General features: G+C 37.4%; 1 non-coding gene and 1 pseudogene across 1 annotated transcript; both read left to right on the top strand.

Moving 5' to 3' along the window:
- The window catches only part of LOC122753268, a 37,131-nt pseudogene extending 25,885 nt beyond the window's left edge, over nucleotides 1-11,246 (top strand).
- A 5,577-nt stretch (nucleotides 11,247-16,823) lies between these two features.
- LOC122737686 lies at nucleotides 16,824-16,932 on the top strand. The gene has a single exon (XR_006354492.1). It is a non-coding gene; the product is annotated as a U6 spliceosomal RNA (small nuclear RNA).
- Nucleotides 16,933-18,342: the final 1,410 nt, after the last annotated feature.

Here is an 18,342-nt window from a genome sequence, read left to right as displayed (position 1 = left end):
TTTTCCAGATGAATTTTGTTATTATTTTTTCTAGCTCTATCAAATAATTTTTAGGTAGTCTGATTGGTATGTCACTGAATAAGTAAATTAATTTAGGCAGTATTGTCATTTTTACTATATTAGCTCTGCCTATCCAGGAGCAATTGATATCTTTCCAATTATTTAGATCTGATTTGATTTGTGTGAAGAGTGTTTGGTAGTTGTGTTCATAGAGTTCCTGGGTTTGTCTTGGCAAGAAGACTCCCAAGTATTTTATATTATCTACCATTACTTTAAATGGAATTTCTCTTTCTATCTCTTGCTGCTGGACTTTGTAGGTCATGTATAGAAATGCTGATGATTTATGTGGATTTATTTTATATCCTGCTACTTTGCTAAAGTTGTTAATTGTTTCAAGTAATTTTTCAGTTGATTCTCTAGGATTCTCTAAGTATAACATCATATCATCTGCAAAGAGTGATAGTTCTGTTTCCTCCTTGCCTATTCTAATTCCTTTAATTCCTTTCTCTTCTCTGATTGCTAAAGCTAACATTTCTAGGACAATATTAAATAATAGGGGTGATAATGGACATCCCCATTTCACCCCTGATCTTATTGGGAAGGCCTCTAATTTATCTCCATTGCATATAATACTTGCTGATGGTTTTAGGTAGACACTGTTTATTATTTTAAGGAAAGCTCCCCCTATTCCTAAACTCTCTAGTGTTTTTATTAGGAATGGGTGCTGTATTTTGTCAAAAGCTTTCTCTGCATCTATTGAGATAATCATATGATTTTGGTTGGTTTTCTTATTGATGTAGTTAATTATGTTAATAGATTCCCTAAGGTTGAACCAGTCCTGCATTCCTGGTATAAATCCTACCTGGTCATAGTGTATTATCCTGGTGATCACTTGCTGTAATCTCCTTGCTAATATCTTATTTAATATTTTAGCATCAATATTCATTAGGGAGGGGCAGCTAGGTGGCACAGTGGATAGAGCACCGGCCCTGGAGTCAGGAGTACCTGAGTTCAAATCCGGCCTCAGACACTTAACACTTATTAGCTGTGTGACCCTGGGCAAGTCAGTTAACCCCAATTGCCTCACTAAAAAAAAAAAAAAAAAAAGAAAAGAAAAAGAAAAAAAATATTCATTAGGGAAATTGGTCTATAATTTTCTTTCTCTGTTTTTGCTCTGCCTGGTTTTGGTATCACCACCATATTTGTGTCATAAAACGAATTTGGTAGAACTCCTTCACCTATTTTTCCAAATAATTTGTATAATATTGGAATTAATTGTTCTTCAAATGTTTGGTAAAATTCACCTGTAAACCCATCTGGCCCTGGGGATTTTTTCTTAGGGAGTTTATTAATGGCTTGTTCAATTTCTTTTTCTAATGTGGATTTATTTAAGGATTTTATTTCCTCTTCAGTTAACCTGGGCAGTTTGTATTTTTGTAAATATTCATCCATTTCATTTAGATTGTCAAATTTATTGGCATACAGTTGGGAAAAATAATTCCTAATTATTGATTTAATTTCCACTTCATTGGTGGTAACATCACCCTTTTCATTTTTGATACTGGTAATTTGGTTTTCTTCTTTCTTTTTTTTAATCAAATTAACCAAGATTTTATCTATTTTATTGTTTTTTTCATAAAACCAGCTCTTAGTTTTATTGATTAATTCTATAGTTTTTTTGCTTTAAATTTTATTAATTTCTCCTTTAATTTTCAGGATCTCTAGTTTAGTATCTAATTGGGGATTTCTAATTTGTTCTTTTTCTAGCTTTTTAAGTTGCATGCCCAATTCATTAATCTCCTCTTTCTCTTTTTTATTCATGCAAGGATTTAGAGCTATAAAATGTCCCCTAAGTACTGCTTTGGCTGCATCCCATAGATTTTGGTATATTGTCTCATTATTGTCATTGTCTTTGATATAGTTACTGATTGTTTCTATGATTTCAATTGATTTTCATTCTACTTTTCCCTGGCTCTTTCTTACATGTAATTTTTATTGCATCATGATCTGAGAAGGATGCATTTACTATTTCTGCCTTTCTACATTTGACTGTGAAATTTTTGTGCCCTAATACATGGTCAATTTTTGAAAATGTGCCATGTACTGCTGAGAAAAATGTATATTCCTTTCTATCCCCATTCAATTTTCTCCAGACATCTATCATGTCTAAATTTTCTAGTAATCTATTCACCTCTTTCACTTCTTTCTTATTTATTTTTCAGCTAGATTTATCGAATTCTGAGAGGGGAGATTCAGATCCCCCACTAGTATAGTATTACTGTCTAATTCCTCTTGTAACTCATTTAACTTCCCCTCTAAGAGTTTGGATGCTATACCACTTGGCATATACATATTTAATATTGATATTAACTCATTATCTATAGTACCTTTTAGCAAGATGTAATTTACTTCCTTATCTCTTTTAATGACATCTATTTTTGCCTGCCCTTTGTCTGAGATAACGATTGCTACCCCTGCTTTTTTTACTTTAGCTGAAGCACAATATATTCTGCTCCAGCCTTTTACCTTTACTCTTTGTGTATCTCTCTGCTTCAAATGTGTTTCTTGTAAACAGCATATTGTAGGATTCTGGTTTTTAATCCACTCTGCAATTCATTTCTGTTTTATAGCAGAGTTCATCACATTCACATTCACAGTTATTATTACTGACTGTCTATTCCCCTCCATTATATTTACACCCTTTGTACTTTTCCCCGCTTCTTTCACCCTATTCCTAGTCACCCACCTTTTCCTTCTTACCCCTGCCTCCCCCAATCTGCCCTCCCTTTTTATCACCCCCCTCTCTTTTCTTTACCCTTTTCTCCCTTGCTTTTCCCCCCCTTCTATCAGTCCCCCAACTTTCCCTTCCCCTTTTGCTTCCCTGAAGTGTGAGCTAAGTTTCTTTATCCCAGTGAACGTATATGTTATTCTCTCTTTGAATCAAATCTAATGAAAGTAAGGTTGAAACAATGTTCACCCCTCCTTTCTTTCCCTCTATTGTAATAGGTGTTTTTTTTCCACCTCTTCATATGATATAATTCACCCCATTCCACCTCCCCTTTCCTCTCCTCCCCATAGACTCCCTTTTTAACCCCTTAGTTTTCTTTGTATCATCACATCAAAGAAAATTGATATTTATACCCTCTGTGTAAAATGCTTCTCTCTGCCCAAATACATTTACAGTTCTTAAGAGTTATGAGTATTATCTTCCCATGTAGGGATATAAACAGTTTAACCTAATTGAGTAACCATTTTTCCCCTCTGTTTACCTTTTTAAACTTCTCTTGAGTCTTGTATGTTAAGATTGAATTTTCTATTCAGTTCTGGTCTTTTCACCAGGAATGATTGAAATTCCCCAATGTCATTAAATGTCCATCTTTTCCCCTGAAAGAGAATGCCCATTTTTGCTGGGTAATAGATTCTTGGCTGCAATCCAAGCTCCTTTGCCTTCCAGAATATCATATTCCAAGCCTTGCGGTCCTTTAATATTGAAGCTGCCAGGTCCTGAGCAATCCTGACTGTGGCTCCATGATATTTAAATTGCTTCTTTCTGGCTGCTCGGAGTATTTTCTCCTTCACCTGATAATTCTGGAATTTGGCTACAATATTCCTTGGAGTTTTCCTTTTGGGGTCTCTTTCAGGAGGTGATTGGTGGATTCTTTCAATGATGATTTTATCCTCTGATTCTATGATATCAGGCCAGTTCTCCTTAATAATTTCCTGGAGTATAGTGTCTAGATTATTTTTCTGGTCATGGCTTTCAGGCAGTCCAATGATTCTCAAATTGTCTCTCCTTGATCTGTTTTCCAGATCAGTTGTCTTTCCAATGAGGTATTTCACATTTTCTTCTATTTTTTCATTCTTTTGATTCTGCTTGACTGATTCCCGGTGTCTCATGGATTCCTTATCTTCCAATTGTCCAATTTTAATTTTTAAGGCATTGTTTTCTTTAATGAGATTATGCACCTTTTTTTCCATTTGGCCAGATGAATTTTTTAAGGCATTGTTTTCTTCAATGAGATTATGCACCTTTTTTTTCCATTTGGCCAGATGAATTTTTTAAGGAATTGTTTACTGCAGTCAATCTTTGTGCTTCCTTTTCCAAGCTGCTGATTCTTTTTTCATAGTTTTCTTGTTTTGCTTTCATTTCTCTCCCCATTTTTTCTTCTATCTCTCTCAATTGATTTTTGAAATCCTTTTTGAGCTCTTCCAGGAAGGCTTTTTGTTCTTGAGACCAATTCACCTTCCCTCGTGAGGCGTCACATGTAGACAATTTGAGGGTATTATCCTCATCTGAGTTTGTGTTGGCTTCTTCCCTATTGATACAGAAGCTCTCAATGGAGAGGGCTCTTTTTTGCTTCTTACTCATTATTGCAACTTATTTATTTATTTTTTAAGTTGAGGTCTGCTCTGGGCGTACCAGGGTCCTTGTTTTGGGCTTCTTGTGCAGGGGTATAGGTGCTGTGTGACTGGCTTTTTACTCTGAGGCCTTTATAGTGTGTGCAGTTCACCACCCTGCACTTCCTGTCTAAGTGCGCTGCGTCTGTGTGCCTGGTCGCACCTATCCTGTTCATGGCCCTACCGCTGGCAACTTGTCCTCTCGGCTGGTGCAGGTAGGTTTTTCCACTGTCCTTCTTGGCCACCAGATTTTTTGAGCCAGGTTCCAGGGGCCTCAGTTGGTCGGCTGTGGCCTGTTGCTCCCGCTGACTTGCCCCAATCCCCTCGGTGCTGGGCTGCTGCCCTGCACTGGGCCTCTCCCTCTCTTTTGCCCGAGTCAGACTGACCTTTTCCTGATGTCTTCTAAATTCTGGTTGGAAGACTGTGTTTCTTTGTCTCTTTGCAGATTCTTTAGTTTCAGAATCTGTCCAGATGCTTGATTTAATGTTCTTTTTGAGGGAACAGAAGGAGAGCTCAGGCAGCTTGCTGTTTCCTCTCCACCATCTTGGCTCCACCCCCAATTTATTCTTCATACACTGCTTTATGAATGATCTTCTTAATACATAACTGCAATCTTTCCCCATCTCTTCTAAAAAAATTAATTATTGACTACTAATTGCTTCTAAAGCATATATTCTTTTTTGGTGGGGCAATGAGAATTAAGTGACTTGCCCGGGGTCACACAGCTAGTGTTTCAAGTGTCTGAGGCCAGATTTGAACTCAGGTTACAGCAGAGATTCTTTATCTTGACATTCAAGGCTTTCCATAATCTGCCTCCAACCTACCTTTTTGACCTTATTTCATAGTACTCACACTATGATTTAAAGCTGGAAGGGATCTTTGGAGATAATCTATTCCAATTTCCTCATTTTACAGATGCAAAAACTCAACATAACACAAGTAGTAAATGGCAGAGTGGGGATCTGAATTCAGGTCCTCTGACTTCAAAATCCAATACTCTTTCCTCCATGCCACTCCATGTTCTGCTTTCCAAAATATTTGGTTTACCCAAAATATTATATTCAATACATTTTTCCTGCCCTGGCCTCTCATGTCTCTGTGTCTTTGCTCACATTATTCCCTGTAGCTACAATTTCTCCTAAAATGTATTTCCTTCTGAAAGTGGCTGTGGTTATTCACAGGCCAGGCAGGCTGAGAAGAAGCCCAATCACACCCTGGGACACACTGTAGCTCAAACAGTGTGTCCTGGAAGCAGTGCTACACTTTAAGAAGGAGTTAAAAGCCAAGAAATAGTAAGCCAGAATGAGTAGGCAGAGAAAGCAGAAGACTATTGAAAACTTCTTTGGGGGAAAGGTAGACGACAATACAACCTCAGAAGAAGAAGATAATAACAGGGTAAGAGCTCCAACATTCAAAGCTTCCAAGCAAAATATAGACTGGTCTCAGGCCATGGAAGCTCTCAAAAGGGACTTTGAAGAGAAAATAGGAGAGAGATAAGAAAGATGTAGAGATGGGGAGGAAAGAAAGGAAATAGAAATGAGAGCAATGCAAGAGAGTCATGAGAAAAAAGTCAACAGTTTGAAAAGCCAAATGGAAAAGATTAAAAAGCTGTATGATGAAAATAATTGCCTAAGAATTAGGATTGAACAAATGGAAGCTGGTGACCTTATGAGAAACCAAGACACAGTAAAGCAAATCCAATTGAATGAAAAAATAGAGGGCAATGTGAAATATCTTCTTGGAAAAACAGCTGACCTGGAAAATAAATCTAGGAGAGATCATTTGAAAATCATTGGACTACCTGAAAACCATGACCAAAACAGGAGCTTAGACACCATCCTCCAAGAGATTGTGAGGGAAAATTGTCCTGATATTCTAGAAGCAGAAGCTAAAATAGAAATTGAAAGAATCCACTGATCACCTCCTGAAAGAGATCCCAAAAAGAAAACTTCCAGGAATATTATAGCCAAATTCCAGAACTCCCAGGTCAAGGAGAAAATATTGCAAGCAGCTAGAAAATAGGAATTCAAGTACTGTGGAGCTCCAATAATGATAAAGCAAGATCTAGCAGCTTCTATATTAAAGGATGAAAGGGCAAAGGAACTGGGACTACAGCCAAAAATCACGTATCCTGCAAAACTAAGAATAATCTTTCAGTGGAAAAAATGGAATTTCAATGGGAAAGAGGATTTTCAGTCATTTGTGATGAAAAAACCTGAACTGAATGAAAAATTTGACTTTCAAATACAAGACCCTGGAGAGGCATAAAAAGGTAAACAGGAAAAAGACTTCATGAGGGATATTAAACGATCTAACTGTGAACATTCCTACATGGGAAGATAATACTTTGAACTCTTAAGAACTATCTCAGTAAGGAATTCACAGAAGACACAGGTCTGAACTGAATATAAAGGGATGATATCTGTAAAGCATTTATGTTTTGTTCTTTGTGGGGCAGACAGGGTGCGGTGTCTTATGTCTGGGGCCACATTTGGGCTTGGGGCCTCCTGTGTCCAGGGCTGGTGTTTCGTCTACTGTGCCACCTAACCAACCCATGATTACATCTTTAAAATAGGGTTGAGGTGTAGGAGAAATAGACTGGGGGAGGGGGAAGGGGAGAGATGGTCTGGGGAGAGGTAGTTCACATGAAGGAAACAAGAAAAAAGCTTATGGAGGGGAGGGGACAAGGGGGAAGGAGTTGGGCAGTGAGTGAATCTTAATATCATCAGAATTGGCTCAAAGAAGGACTAACATACATACTCAAGTAGGTATAGTAATATATTTTTGCACTGAGGGAGGGGAGGGAGATGGGGGCGAGGGGAAGGAGGGAAGGGCAGATTGGGGGAGAGAGAAGTAAAAAGCAAAACACTTTTGAGGAATGTGAAGATGTTCTGCATTACTGCACAAGTATGATATATTGAATTGCTTGATTTCATAAGGAGGGTTGAGGAAGGAGGGAGGAAGAAAAATTTAGAACACAGAATTAGCTCAAAGACCTTAATCCCATCAGAGTGGGCTCATAGAAGGAATAACATTCACATCCAATTGGGAGGAGTAATCTATTTAACCCTACAGGAAAGTAGGAGGGGAAGAGGATAAGGAAGGAAGGAAGGGTGAAAAAAGGGAGTGCAGAGCGGGGAAGGGGTCGGTCAAAAGTAAAACACTTTTAAGGAGGAATAGGTTAAAAGAAGACAGAAAATAGAGTAAATATCATGGGAAATGAATAGGATAGAGAAAAATAGTTATGATGATTGATTATAATGGCAAAACGTATGGTACCTACTTTGCTGGGCTATTATGAAGAAAATTCTCCGTCAAGTTTAAGGTACTATATACAGGTTATGAGGAACAGGATACTATCAGAAAAACCTGGAAAGACTTACATGAACTGAAGCAGAGTGAAATGTACTATATACAAAATAACAGCAATAGTGTAAGATGATCTGCTGGGAAGTATGTGGTTATTTTCAGCAAGGCAATGATCCATTATAACCCTGAAGGACTTATGAAAATAGCAACCCATCTATAGAGAAAGAACTGATGGTATCTGAAAACAGATGGAAACACATTTTTTATTTATTTATTTTTTCCTCTGAAAATTCCTTAATCTGAAGTTTTGGGGTTTTTGGACTGTTTTCTCTCACAACCTAACTAATGTGGGAATGTTTTCCATGACTACTCATGTATAACTTATTTTGAATTGCTTGAGTTCTTGTGGGTGGGGGGTGGGAAGGGAGGGAGGAAGAGAAGTTGGAACACAAAGTTTTTAAAAATTGATGTTAAAATTTGTTTCTACATATATTTTGGAAAATAAAATTCTATTCAAGAAGTTAAATAAATAAATAAATAAACTAAAAAAACCCATATTTCTCAGTATAGCTAGTACCAAACATTTGCAGATGGCATTCTTGGATAGGTAAATCCAAATCATGAGATAAAATTCTAAATCAGATAATGATTTTAATTCATCAAGCACCTACTATGTGTAATGCCTTGTATTAGGTGCTAAGGAAACCAAAAAAATGTATTTCCTTCTACCAAAGTAAAACTCTTTCTTAAAGTCATAATGCAAGTGCTACCTCTTCCATGAAGCCTTCCCTATCATCTTCACTCAGGTGAAAGATCACTAGTATCCATAGTAGTACCTCACCCTCAGGAACATTCAATAATGTTTTTGGAAGTAATGAATGAATGCATAAATATGTGAATATCTGACCACTTCACCCCTTTCTAAATCAATTTGTTACTTCTTGGGTTATTGTTCAATCATAAATCTGCTACTGTTGATACAACATGTATAGTTGAGCAGTATTGGGGAATAGGGAGAGACTCTCCATTTAATTGGTGTCAACCTGAGAGAGGAGATTTTTTTTTTAGTGAGGTAATTGGGGTTAAGTGACTTGCCCAGGGTCACACAGCTAGTAAGTGTTAAGTGTCTGAGGACAGATTTGAACTCAGGTACTCCTGACTCCAGGGCCGGTGCTCTATCCACTGCGCCACCTAGCTGCCCAGGAGATAAATTCTTAGTGCATTACTTAGATTGCTGTATTATTTATTTTAAACAAATGAACCCTAGGTATATAAAACATAAAAACTCAAGTTTCCTCATAATAGTTGATTAGGGTGGTAGCAGGATCACGACAACTCCATGCAAGCTATTTTGACAGCCTTACATTGGCATAACTTAGAGGATTTCATGTTCCAGCTAGACAGGTATGTCATGATTGCAGCCCATACATGTTTTACATTCCCAAGATACCACCCCCCCCATACACACACACACACACACACACACACATACACACACACACACTAAGTTTCTTTATACCTGAGATGAATTGCCAGTGTCCAGCATGCAAATATGAAAAAGGAATAGTCAAAACTTGATTTGATTCCTAAGTAGACTTTTTTCACATCAGTTCTCAGTCATCCCCCTGGTTCATATGTCTCCTGGAAATGGATCAATTTCAAACAGTCATCAGTGGCTACCACAAATGCCTTTCCCACTTTTCTCAATGAAGTTCCTTCCCCAGATTGATTTTTGGTTGTATTTATTCTGTGCTCAGCAGGATATTCCAAGCTTATTCACCTAAAAGAAAGGATCAGATAGGCATGTATGAAATGTGAGATATGACTATTATCTGTAATCTATGCATAATACAGATAAAACTGTTCTATACTGTTGCGGCTTTCAATGGAAATTTTTGCATCTTATTATCCATAGTTAAACCAGGTCTGCCTATTTATGCAGAATGTGAAATTTCCAAAAAGATTCCCAAATATTAGATATGTCCAGAGTGATTTGTTCCACCATCAGAGAGAAGAATATCAACACTATGATGTGATGCAAAGAGTCAAGGATTTAGAGTCAGGGGTATGAATTCAAATCCCAATTCTACTAATTATTACTTCTGTGACTTTGGGCAAATTATTTCACTTCTCTGGGCATGCCTCAGTTTACTTTAAAATGAAGGATTTGGACTAGATAATCTTTAAATCCTCTAGTATCTCTAAATTCTATGACCCCAAGGATGATGGCAAAATTCCTCAAAAGATATCTTAGATGCATTCATCAAAAAGCAGTGTCATGTCATTGAAAGGCATTATATTTGTGAGTCACTCTAACTCAGAGTCTGGGCTCTACTACTTACCAGCAATGTGACTTGGAGCCTATCATTTGACTTTTGGAGCCTCAGTTTCTTCAAATATAAACTGGAGCAATAATTTTCACAAGACTGATATGAGAAACAAATGACACATTGATGAATCAATAAGTATATATTAAGAAGGCATACAGGAGGCAGCTAGGTGGTGCAGTGGATAAAGCACCAGCCCTCAAATCTGGCCTCATACACATGACACTTACTAGATGTGTGACCCTGGGCAAGTCACTTAACCCTCAGTCCCCCTGCCCCCCCCCAAAAAAAAGGGATACAGTGTGTGTTAAGCCCTGGGGATATAAATTTTAAAAAGAAGTCAGCCCCTAACCTGAGGAAGCATTCATTCCACTGAAGCATACAGTTTGTTTATAGATAAGTAAATGCTATATACAAATGCCATATATGTACAAAAATATATCTGTACCTATAAAGTAAGTAGTATATGTATATATAGATATGTGCATATATACATATACATGTAAAGTTATGTGGGAGGCAATGAGGTAATAACAATTATAGCAATCAGGAAGGGACTCTTGAAAATATCAGTTCTTTGTGACCTTATACAAATCATTTCACATGAGTGAGTGTTGGTTTTGTCTTTAAAATGGAAATAAAACTCATACTATCTATCTCTTTGCATTATAGTGAGGAAATCAATTTCTAAATCTTAAAGTACTATAGAAATAAGTACTATGGAAATTTTTACTGTTAGCATGACCATAATAACCATCATCATCATCATTAATTTTTTCTTTCAATTTCCTACGTATCCTTTTACTACAAAGGACCATTGTAGACTGGAGTCTCTAAAGAACCAATTGATTTTATCTCCAAATATAATGATCTAAACTATGTCTGGGTCACTCCTTCCTCTCACTTGGAGCCCTTCTAATAAGTCTCATAGCAACAGAAAAGGGAGACTGAGGAATGAAATTAAATTGAGATCCCTAGCCTATTCAAGAAAGTCACATAGCTCATATAGACTCCTAACAGAGTTTCATCTGGAATTATGAATACCTTGTTAGCTAGAATTCATGATGTGGGGTTATCTCCTTCCAGGAGAGCCATAGGCCAGATGGAAGAGAAGCAGTAGATAAATCAGCATCTCTTTTGCAATACATCAACATGGCACCATCAGAGGCTCCCATGTTCCAAGTAAAAACTCTCACCAGCTGCCCAACATAACTGGGATCATCTCCATAATGGGACCACAGAATGTCTCTAAAGGGTCCCCTTCAAATATACTACATCATCCACCCAGAGTATATCTCTGAAGATGGCTAGGACTCTGTCTGGTGTCCAAAGTTCACTTTCCCTATAGGCAGAGGGACTTGGCAATGAGGTTACTATAGATTCCCATGTATATTTGTCAGTATTAATGTCATGGAGCAAACATTAGCAGGCTGGAACATGATACTGATTGTGGGCACTCTCTGGATGCTGTATTTGCCAAGCCCCCTCAAAGTCACACTGGCAGCTCCTAAAAGATGCAATTCAGTTCTGTGAATACAATGCTGAACTAGGGGAATATTAACCCACATCTTCTGCTCATGCCAAATCCCAGAACAGTCCAGGAAATCCTGATTCAAAAAGCAAGCACATAGCACTTCCAGTGGAAAGGCTGGAGAAGCACTGAAATTATCCTCTCTTGACACAGGACAGAGTAAGACTGATGGTGTTCATGACCTATACCCAGCATTTGTAGGTCATGTTGAGGAAGGGGCACTATTATTGTTATTGTACAGGGTTTGTGATTCAGGGACAGAATGGGACAATCCAATTGAACAATCAGGAATTGCCAAAATGTCCTGCGTTATAGAATAAACTTACTGTTATATACATTTTTTTTTTCAAAAAGGAGGGCCAAATTTAGAAAGTGCTTCACACACAGCCCTTCATTTGTTCCTTACAACAGCCCTGGGAAGTAGGTAACATTTATTCTCCCCATTTTTCAGTTGAGGAAACTGAGTCTAAGAAAAGTTTCCAGATACCATAGCTAGAAACCAGCTGGAGAAGAATTTGGAGTTTCCTGAGGCCAGGTCTAGAAACTAGCCACTCAGTACAGCATGATTCTGCCTCAAGATGAAACAATGATAAACACTTTGGGCACACGCATGTGTGTGTAAGTATTTAGAGTTTGTTTAGACATATTCCATATACAAATATACATTGAATATATATATATGTATATGTATATACACACACGTGTGTGTGTGTGTGTGTGTGTGTAATGAATTACTAAAAAGGGAGGAATTTCATGAGATCAGGGACCTTAAAAGTTACTCCTGCTGGCACTTTGAGGCTCTGAAAAAGCCACAATTTCATTGGGGTTGGTAGATGCTCCATTGACATAGACCTCCCAGACTTCTTGTCACTCTTAACAGTGTGCTAAAATAGAAAGGGCAGAGAACAATGAATCAAGTGATACATGAGCTCAAATTCTGGATCTGGTACTTAGAGAAAGGAAGACAAATGTTTATATAACACCTACTATGTGTCAGGTCTATGCTAAGTGACTTACAAATATTATCTCATTTGAGATACTTATCCATATGACCCTTAACCCATCACTTCATCTCTCTCAGACTTTTTCCCTCAGCTCTAAAATGGAAATAATAACATTCACATTCTATCTCAAAGAGCTGTTTATAAATCTCAAGGTATTAGAGACATAGGGACTATTATTATTCTCATCCTCTATAATTCATGTCTCCCTTTCCCCATAACTCCTCCAGAGAATAGCTACTAGCAGAACATATTTTTCCCTTGGTTTCTGGATCTTTGGAATCTCAAGGGCACCAGATCTCTATTGCACTGCTTAGGCTGCTTAGCATTGTCTGTCATACTGGCTATATGACTAGCCAGAATTCACCTGCTCAGAGTAATCTTTTATACCACTTCTTTCATACAAGTCTTTACTGACAACATGCTACAGCTTGCTTATGCAGATTGTGAATTTGGTCATTGGCCTTTGGGTTGTTTGTAATATTCTTGGTGTTAGGACTAGGAATTAGAATTTTCCCAGTTCTCCATTTGTTCCCTGAGAAGCCAGTTAGGAACCAGCCCCACCCAAAGTACATGTCATGACTTTTTATTACCATGCTAGAGATTTCCAGATTGACGAACTCCATATTCAGTCCTCCAGCTGCTTCAGGAACCACCGTCTTGTGCCATTTCTGTACAGAGAGTAAAGCACAGGTGAGTGAATTAGATAGGATGAATCACAAAATCATTGAATCTTAGAGCTGGAAGGCAATTCAGAGGCCAACTAGTCCAACTTCTACCAGAACCAAAATCTTCTCTACAGTATTATCTGAAATGATGCTCAAAGTACACATGATTACCTCCTCAGGTTGCTTATATATGTATCAAGCAAGTTCATACCTTGGGAAAGAGTTTAAAAGTTCAAGAACACCATTTTACTTCCAGCTCAAAATCCATCTAGAAACCAGAAGGGTCTGATGAGCTTTATTAAGAGTTATCCTCAAAAAAAAAAAAAAGAGTTATCCTCCATGATCAAATACAAAAGGCTTTGTTTGGCATTCAAGCCCTGCATAGCCTAGCTTCCTCTTTCCTTTTTAGTCTTCTTACACCTTACTCCCTGACATGTACTCATCAACCCAGTGACACTGGCCTCCCAGTTATTTCCAGGACAAAAACATTCCATCTCTTTGCTCCAGGCATTCTCTCCTTGCTCTCCATGCCTGTAATGTTCTCCCTTCTCCATTCTGACTACTGACCTCTCTAGCTTCCTTTAAATCACAAATTAAAACTCCACTTTCTACAGGAAGACTTCTTCAACCCCTCTTAATTACAGCACTGTCTCCATCTTAATTATTTTCTATTATTTATCCTTTATATAGTTCACTTTGTGTGTGTGTGTGTGTATATATGTATGTATATATATATGTATATATACACACACACACACACACACACATCTATGTGTATCTACATCTATATCCAGATATCTGTATCTATCTCTCTATCTCTCTATTTGCATGTTATCTTCCTCATTATATTCTAAACTACTTGAAGGTAGGGATTGTCTTTTGCCTCTTTTTATGTCCCCAGTGCCTAGCATAGTCCCTGGCATATAGTAAGAGCTTAATAAATGTTGATTGATTGGTACATAGTAAGTGCTTAATAAATGTACAGTGGTTAATTGATTGACAGCCTCTGCATAGGTTTTTTGCATCTGAATCTGAAAGCAGAAGTCCCAGCAAGAATGTCTTGTCAAGTTTTAAGATTTCCTACTTCATTTTGATTTTGGCTTTGAGGAATTACCCTTAGCATGAATACCACACATTAAATTTTATTTATTCTGGGAAACCACTTGGCTTTGAAGACACCAATTTTCATAGAGTTACTTTATCCTTCCCCTGTATGGGGACCACTGAGGGGGTTGGGAAAGAGTGCTCCCCCGGTAAGAGAACTTAACCCTTGGACTTCTTATATCTGTTAAACTAAGTGGAACTCTATGAAGGAGTTACCACAAGTTCTTGGTACTTCAACGTCATCATTAATAATCCTTTATATTTATATAGATTATGGAACCTCTTGATTCTCATAACACCCCTAAGAAGTAGACAGGACAGCTATTATTATGCTATCTTTATTGAGAGAGAAAGTGAAGTCCAGTGTGCTGAAATAATTTATCCAAGGTCACCTAGCTTGTGAGTGGCAGAGCTAGGAGTGGAATTCAATTCTTCAAAGTTCAGTGTTTTTTCCACTATAACACTGATTAGTTTATATTTATTTACTTATTAGTTTACAAACTTGCTTGCTTGTTTATTCATTTACTTGTTTTTTATTTAGTGAATTAATTTTTGGAATACATAGAATATTTTTTGTTAAAAAATGACAACAGCAAATAGTTATCAGCATCTAGAACCCAGGAAATTCTATCCCTCTCCTCATTGATCCATTCTAGTTAGCTTCTTTTTTAATTCTCTTAAGATAAAGTGTCTACTCAAGGTCCTGGTGAGGGGCCAGAGGTCCTGTGGGTCTCAAGAAAAATCTTCTGACCCTAGAGGCTTCAGGGAAAGGGGGTAAAGTTGAGAAACTAAGCTTCAGATTCTGTTTTGTATTGTGGTGGCCCTTTGGCAACTATTCATGGTTGGATCTCTTGCTGGTGCTGCTAAATCTTGGAGCTCTTCCAGGGCAAGCTCTTGTGGGTGAAGGCTACATACCAGCCTCCTCTGCACTTGGCCTTCTGCTAATTATTCTCTAGCACAATCTCTATGATCATTGTATTTGCAACTGCTCTTAGAAATATGCTTTCCTTCTTGTAAAGCTTGATGCACAGGGCTATCTCAGCCCTCTGGCTAGCCTGATCCTTCAGAATCAACTCCTTCATGAACTGTTTGAAATTAGGTAGGGATGGACCTGGTATCTGGGCTTGGAGGCAGAGGACCAAGAAGTACAATAGCCAGATGTCCTCAGCTCTGGCATATATGGACATAGGTGAGCATGACCTGCAAAAGAGTATTACCCTTGAAGCCACTGTGAGTAAAGGGAACAAGGACGTCCCAAGCAAGAGGGGATGGCAAGGGAGATAGGGATGGAAAGTCATGGGGCTGATAAGCTAATATAAAGGGAAGCCAGTAGCAGCTCTAATCATTATTAAGTTTGTCCTCTAGCTCTTTGCATTTTTTTAAAGTTTTATTAATGTTTTCCATTTTTCCATTATAAATGTTTATAGATTACCCCCACTCCAAGAGAGGTCTTTTGTAACAAAGGAAAAAAATTCAGTAAGACTAATAACACAATGACTTCAACTGAAGTACTTGCAACATTCCACATCTGTAGCACTCCTCACAACTTATTTTTTTAATTAATAAAAATCTATTTTCTTTCTCTTCCAAATTCATTGTAAGGTTTTTTCAAATTCCTTATAACAAATATGCATAAGCAAAACAAATTCTCTCAATTATTGCATACAAAAAATATACATCTGATTCTGCGCCTTTAATCCATTCTCCATCTTTAACCTCTGTCATGGACAGCATATTTCATCATTGATTCTCTAAAATTACGAATGGTCATTGTATTGACCAGAGTTCTTACAGCTTTCAAAGTTGCTTTTCTTTACAGATATTATGTAAATTGTTCTCCTGGTTCTGCTCATTTCATCCTTCATCAATTTATAAAAGTCCTCAAAAATTTTTATAATATTGATATACAAATTGTTTTTGTGTGTCTGATTACCTCACTCTGCATCAGTTCATATGAGTCTATCCATGTCTTTTAAAAGTCATCTATTTCCTCATTTCCTACAGCACAAACATTCCATTGCACTCACATACTACAACTTAATCTGCAATTCCTCAAGCCATGGACATCCTTTTAGTTTTCATTGATTTTTTTTCTGCCACCACAGAAAAAGCTTCTATGAACATTTTTGTAGAGAGGGGATATTTTCCTCTTTCTTGGATCTTATTTGAGATGTAGGCCTAGCTGTGGTATAGTCAAGTCAATGGGCATATGTTGACATTTGCACTTACAAAATGCTTTCATGGATAATTTCTTTTTATCCTCATAGCAACTTTATGTTAAATACCTATTTAACAGATGGGAAAACTAAGGCACAGGGAAATTAAATTTCTTGCCTATGCTCGAACAGCTAGTTGGTGTTAGATTTGGGGCTAGGACTCATATCTTCTAATTCTAAGCCCAGAATACTTTCTATTGTGCCCATGCTGCCTCTTGCATAAAAAGTAGACTCCAAGGAGACCTGAGAATATCTCAGAAATGTGTCTGGTGCTCACATCAGCCACACATATACTGAAATTGAAACAATACAGAGAAGATTAGCACAGCCCCCATACAAAGATGACACCACAAATTCTTGGAGAAATGTATCTACTTTAATCATGATATGGCTGGAATAATGATTCATATCATCAACCTACCAATGGAACCTATGTTAAAAATTTTACCCTACAAATAAGGAAGGACGCCTTTGATAAAACCTTAATTCCTGAACTGCGGAGTATAGATGCTAAATGAACCATACTATTTCTTTTGTTTTTGATGCTGTTGTTTTTTTTCTATTTTGAGGTTTTCCATCATGGCTCTGATTTTTTTTCTCTTGTAACATGACTAATGCAGAAATAGGATTAATGTTACTATGTGTGTGTGTGTGTGTGTGTGTGTGTGTATATATATATATATATATATATATATATATAACCTATATCAGATTACCTGCTGTCTAGGGGAGGGGGGAGGGAGGGGAGGGAGGGAGAAAAATCTGAAATTGTAAAGCTTCTATAAACAGAGGTTGAGAACTATCTTTACATGTAACGGAAAAAAATAAAATACTTTATTAATTTAAAAAAAAAACTTAATTCCTTACTTATAAATGTGAAAGGTCTAGCAAAAAGAACTAGAACTATAGAACCTGAATTAACTAGAAGGAGACAAGTCTTTAAGACACAGTTCTTAAACATGGAATCAACTTGACTTTTTCTCTCTTTTTCTTACTATCTCTCCCTTTCTCTGTCTCTCTCCTATCCATACCCTTTTTGAGGAAGGGCTTGTCCCTTTTCTTTGATTTGTCTCTGCTTGGTTGGCAAATAATCTTTGCGTAGCCCTCCCGTCCTTTTCAAATGATACCAGGTCAGTCCTACTGGGTCTAAAACAGGCAGTTATGTGCAATATACAGCCATCCTCCTTTCCGGAATACTTTTAGGGTAGTTTGGCTGAAAAGTAGAATGTCTGAGGGGAACAATTATGTAGTAAGCTTGGGAAAAAAAAGGAGACTAGAAATAGACTAAAGGGCTTTGAATTCCATACAGAAGGGTTTGTATTTTTCCTCCCTAGAGGCAATTAGGATCCAGACCTTCTTGATCAGGAGAGGAAAACAGTTTGACGTGTATTTTAAGAAGATTCATTTGACAGTTTTGTGGAAAATGGAGAATGGAGATGGAAGAGATAGAAGTCAGAAAACTTAATTAAAAGGATATTATAATAGTCCAGGCAACAGATTATGAAGGCACTGAAATATTCAAAGTGGTTTGTAACCCAATGGCCCACAGGAATAAGCAATCCAATTTGTTATACTAGAGTCTAGTTGAATCTCCTCTTGACACAGAACATTACAACAAATCAGAGAGAGAGAGAGAGAGAGAGAGAGAGAGAGAGAGAGAGAGAGAGAGAAAGCTTTATCTGAACATTTTGTGCTCTACTGTGATTGGCACTGCCTATTGTTCCATTTTATGGAACAGCATGGACACTGGACGTGGGTTCAAATCTTAGATCTCCCCTAACTCTATGT

The sequence above is a fragment of the Dromiciops gliroides genome, chromosome 1, assembly GCF_019393635.1.
Source record: "Dromiciops gliroides isolate mDroGli1 chromosome 1, mDroGli1.pri, whole genome shotgun sequence".
In the NCBI taxonomy this organism is placed as follows: domain Eukaryota; kingdom Metazoa; phylum Chordata; class Mammalia; order Microbiotheria; family Microbiotheriidae; genus Dromiciops; species Dromiciops gliroides.
This window is presented reverse-complemented; position numbering and strand designations above follow the sequence as displayed.